Raw genomic sequence first — 6,039 nt, forward strand, 5'->3', positions numbered from 1 at the left:
TGTAAGTCGCTGAGGGAAAGATTGAGGGCTTTTTCTAGTGTTGATTTCAGCAAGCTGTCGTACTCTTCTAATTTAATATTGTTGAAAGATGGCGAACATCTTAGAAAGTAGGTCAGCCTGGGGAGGGACAAGCATCTGGTGATGAGGTAAAGTGCATCATGAGCATCGATGTCTTCAATCCTCTCGTTCATCTTCTTCAGGTCAGTGATCTTCTTACCAAGGACCCCGTCGATGGCATTCCTTCCAAGAGGAGCACCTAGGAGTGTGCTGTCCTCAGGGTTGGTTGTATGAATGTCAGGCAAAACAACCTTTATTTGCTCTATTATGTGCTGGTTGGTGGAGGTTATTTCGCACTTGGAAGGGTTCAGAGTGAGGCCTAGGCTTGCTCCTTGCTTCTGAATTATTCTTATGTCGTCCAAGAGTGAGGCTGGGGAGCCGGCTAGAGTACCATCGTCCAAAAACCAAATGTTGAGCTCACTGGACAGGTTATCGGTGACTTCCTTGATAACCAGGCAGAAAAGAAAAGGAGCAAGGGCGTCACCCTGTTGGACACCTTCTTGTGATTCAATTTCATGTTCCCCAAAAAGCAGAGTTAGATTCTTGCTGTAGCATGAGTTTACAAACGGGTAGAGGGAAGGAAAAAGGCGATGAACTGCACTGAGTACTGCATCCCTTCTAACCAGATTGAAAGCATTTTTGAAGTCCAGCTTTATCAGGGCTTTTTCATCCGTAATGTTGGCAATGTAGGCTGTAGCTGCATGAGCCGCTGCCTCACACCCTTGGGGAATGCCAAACCCAATCTGTTTTGGCTTCAGCATGTCGGCTGCTGCCTGACTAACTGCTCTAGCAGCAGCCTTAGCGACGAGACGCCGGAGTGAATTGCCCACAGCTATCGGTCTGATTCCTCCATCTTTTTTCCTCAGGGCACAGAGGGTAGCGCCAAAAAAGAGAGGCCGTATGGTTTCTGGTATGTTGCCAGCTAGACATGTGTTGGCGAATCTAGTTAGTTCCACCAGGAGGCCCTGTGCAATGTCTCCCAGTGCAGGGTTGAGCATTTGTTTGATATGGTTGGGTCGTAGTCCTGTGAACCCACCTGCTGATCCTGGTGGGAAGGATAAAGCTGCTTTATGCACCATGGATTCGAGCACACACAGGGGTTCTGCTCTGGTGACACCGACTAGGGGGACACTGTCGTCACGAGGAGCTCTGGGTGGGTGTTTTTCCCTCAGGGCTTGTGCTGTATTGGCATCCCTGGTGGCAACTGTGTCTTCACTGGTGATGACTCTGATCGCCCCTATTTTGTTGCCTTCTTCTATTTTCTTGCTGACTGTTGCTCTGATTTTGGATGCCTCGGTTCTGCTGTTGATACCTTTCCTGCGGTGGGTGTTTTTGGCACGGGTGGGGAGGGGTGCCTGGTTGTCCTCTCTAGGAAAACTATTTATAGCCATAATGACCGCCGAAGCTAGTGATTTGTCTCTCCTTGCAGGGACAGCTAGGCATATGTTACCAATCCATATATATATATATATATATATATATATATATATATATATATATATATATATATATATATATATATATATATATATATATATATATATATATATATATATATATATATATATATTTTTTTTTGTGAGGGTACCACCTCTGGTGCCAATGTGGGGACCCATAGCCTCGGCGAAGAAAATAAAAAGTATTCAAAGGAGACCTTGTGGTTTCTCACTGAACACTAATATTATCTTCTCCTACCACCCCCATTCTTTTGTATGTACACATATATATTTACTTTATTTGAACTTTGTTACAAAAAAGGAGTTACAATATGGGTTACAAAGATATTTATCATATATATATATATATATATATATGATAAATATATATATATATATATATATATATATATTTATATATATATATATATATATATATATTTATATATATATATATATATATATATATATATATATATATATATATATATATATATATATATATATATATATATATATGTCGTACCTAGTAGCCAGAACGCACTTCTCAGCCTACTATGCAGGGCCCGATTTGATTAATAAGCCAAGTTTTCATGAATTAATGTTTTTTCGACTACCTAACCTAACCTAACCTAACTTTTTCGGCTACCTAACCTAACTTAACCTATAAAGATAGGTTAGGTTAGGTTAGGTAGGGTTGGTTAGGTTCGGTCATATATCTACGTTAATTTTAACACCAATAAATTTTTTTTTACCTCATACATAATGAAATGGGTAGCTTTATCATTTCATAAGAAAAAAATTAGAGAAAATATATTAATTCATGAAAACTTGACTTATTAGGCAAATCGGGCCTTGCATAGTAGGCTGAGAAGTGCGTTCTGGCTACTAGGTACGACATATATATATATATATATATATATATATATATATATATATATATATATATATATATATATATATATATATATATATATATATATATATAAATATATTTATATATATATAAATATTTATATATATATATGTGTATATATATATATATATATATATATATATATATATATATATATATATATATATATATATATATATATATATATATATATATATATATATATTGTGACGGTGTTCCCCCCCCCTTATATTTCTCCCACGCCTGCAGTAAGAGTCATGTCTACTTTTTCCAAGCGTTCTCTACGTAGCAGGCTTCAATTTGATATATGGGAGAGAGTGGAGTGTTCTCGAAGAGCCGAGAAATTTGTGAAATAGTAATATTTTGGCCTGTGGTATAGGCCCTTTAGGAAGCCAAGATGGCGCTTGCCTTCCTGTTTCCCCGCCAAAACCGTGTGACGTCAGTGGCACCGGATTGGTCACCGACAGCAATGTGGCACCGGGAGCCAATGAAAACCTCCCGTGGCGAAAGTGACGTCACGAAGGAAGGGGGTCCAGGCTGCGCGCCGCGCTGGCGCCAATCAATCAGACACGACACGTCAAAGAGGTTGGACGTGCGATGATTGGTCCTGTCAGTTTGACAGTTGTTTCCCGCTCCCGTGGATTTACGCGTCACCTGAAGTCTGCCAGTACTCTGTGAGGTCTTCCCTAGTTCATGTGTTGAACCAGAGAGGGAATCGACGGTTATTTGAGCAACAAGTGCTCCAGTCAGGTACTGTGCAAGAAGAAGCAGTGAAGCCGTGCAGTGACGTATGTGACGTCTGTGGCGGTTCACCAGTTCGTGACAGCGTAGTGGCTGACAGAGCCACTGGGTAGCTGAGGAAGGAGAGGACTATTTGGGAATCCGGACGACTGCAGCTGAGACGTAGGCGGCAGCCGTTGCTGGGAGAAGACGACGGCCAGGAGACCGACTCTAACCCTTCAAGAAATCAAGAAGGAGGACGGACCTGCAGAGAAGAGGGCATGGAGACGACACGCTAAACGGTGGGACGACGAGTGGTTCCGGTAGGACACGACGACGTGTCGTGTGGGGGCGTTCCCGACACGAGGACCAGGAGCTACATCTCGACTCTCATCGGAGGATAGGTTGAAGTAGGTGTTTCTAGTTCCCTCCCCATTCCCCTTTAGTTAGCTATATTATTCAGCTATATTATCTAGCCTGAGGATTTTATATGTCGTGAGCAAGTCTCACCCGTGTCACAATAAGGCACCAGTTTGCCGTGTAGTACTATCAAGAGTACTTATAATACTTATTTTGATTATTGGTGTGTACAGACACCGGGAACGAGTGATAAATTTACTGTGTTGTGTATATCTTTCTAGAGATTTTGATGTGAACATATAGTGATAAATTATATATAATATTATGCCAGTATTTGGAGGTTAGGCTACGTGCCCAGAAACTATTTATTTTCCATGTATTGATGTTTGATTGGTATACACTATATATGTCTTATGTTCATGCAATGATTAATCATTTGTGAGTACAGTGAATTATTGCGTTATCGCCCACGAGAGAAAGTACTGAAAACTCCAGTGTTTAATACTTCATAATATGTCATTGAATGAAGGACAGTGAAAACCATTACAGTGAGTCATTGTAGCATTGATTGTAGAAACGACTGTTTGAGCCCGAGTATAGTGTAACTAAGTAGTACGTGCTATTGTGCCAATATCGAGTGTGCGAGTTTCTAGTAATATTGGAGAACTTAAAGAAACAGCGCGCGTGATCTGAAAACAAGCAATAAGCTTTCGCGCGTGGGCCAGGCGATCAGCTGTTCTTGACACTTGATGAGGAGGGGAGGTGTTGCCACTTAGTGAGTGCATACTATTCGTGGGAACTACCGGCCGCTGCCAGGATCAGTTGATTTATTTATTATTGTTTGGCCTTGTGACATCTTTCATACATTTTAAGTAAAATACAAAATTACCATTGTGTTTATATCATTCCTTCCATTGATCTTGTGGCTATATCATACTGAAAGCATAGAGTGATAAGAGTACATACCTGCCTGAACTCCTGATCTATTGAGTGTGACCTAGCCAAGGCTACCACAAATTCAACCAGTCCACTGAGGTGTTACTGGCCACCTAAAACACCAGTTGGCGACCTTGTGGTTAACCGTAGAGCCCGATTGTTGGGGAGGGCACATGACAGTCAAGTGAACGAGTCGTGTTCCCACTCCTTCTCAATCAGAGGCCGTTGAGATTGACTGGGAGACTCTCCTGGCGTGCAGTGGGGCCGTGAGGATCGAGTGAAGACCCGCAGGGCTACGGTGAGTGACCTTGAGCATAACTATTGCTCACCCCAGAGCAAGAATAGAGTAGTGAAACCCCAACATTGGCGACCTTGCCAGGATACGATCGAAGTAAAGGTTACAGTGGTGGTACTTGGCAGTGGTGTTAGAGATCAGGTGCAGGTTATCACTCATAGCACAAGATGGAGGATGATAAAGTAACCAAGTTTATTGACACTCGAGATGAACAGGTGCTGGAAGAGTGCACCAAAGCACAGCAACAGGCTATAGCAGATCATTTTGGAATAAAGCTGAGATCTGCCAGAGTTGGTGAAAGAAGACTAGAGATAATGGCTCAGCTCAGGGCTCGAGACGAAGCTTTGGGGGAGGAATGGCCCCAAACACCTGCCAGTGTGGGTGAACACCTGAGTATTGGTGGAAGCAGCAGGGGATCCAGCGGCAGCAGGCACAGCGTTAAGCTGGAAATAATGAAGTTGCAGCTGGAAGCACAACTGAGGAGAGAAGAAGCACAGCAGCGCAAAGAAGAGCGAGAAGCACAGCAGCGCAAGGAAGAGCGAGAAGCAGAAGCGCAGCTGAGGAGAGAAGAAGCACAGCAGCGCAAAGAAGAGCGAGAAGCACAGCAGCGCAAAGAAGAGCGAGAAGCACAGCAGCATAAAGAAGAGCGAGAAGCAGAAGCGCAGCTGAGGAGAGAAGAAGCACAGCTACGCAGGGAAGAACAAGAGCGAGAAGCACAGTTGAAGCGTGAGGAGCGAGAAGCACAGCTACGCAGGGAAGAACAAGAGTGAGAAGCACAGTTGAAGCGTGAGGAGCGAGAAGCACAGCTACGCAAGGAAGAACACGAGCGAGAAGTTAGGCTGAGACAATTGGAAATAGAAGCCAACCAGGAGTTGGAGCTGAAGCGAGCTGAACTAGGACTAGGTGCACCTGCTCCGCCGCCACAGGAAGACCGACGAGTGAGGGAACGAGACCTGCCGGTCTTTGTGCCTAGTGAAGCCGAAAGTTTCTTCGATCACTTTGAGAGAGTTGCTGCTCTGAAGAGGTGGCCGAGGGCGGAGTGGGCGGAGTTAGTTCAAGGGAGGCTCACAGGTGAAGCTCGTGAAGCCTTCACTATGCTCGACTTCCAAGAATGCACCAACTACGATGCGGTAAAACGAGCTGTGCTCCGTTCCTTCAAGCTCACGCCGGAGTGTTACCGGAAGAGGTTTAGAGAATTCACCCGGTCGCCAGGAAAATCGTATGCGGAGACGGCGAGGGACATAGAAAGAAAGCTCCTTAAGTGGCTGGACTCTGAAGAAGCGAGGTCGGTCGAAGAGGTCAAGGAACTAATGGCCATG

Source organism: Procambarus clarkii, chromosome 26 (assembly GCF_040958095.1).
Source record: "Procambarus clarkii isolate CNS0578487 chromosome 26, FALCON_Pclarkii_2.0, whole genome shotgun sequence".
NCBI classification, from domain to species: Eukaryota; Metazoa; Arthropoda; class Malacostraca; order Decapoda; family Cambaridae; genus Procambarus; species Procambarus clarkii.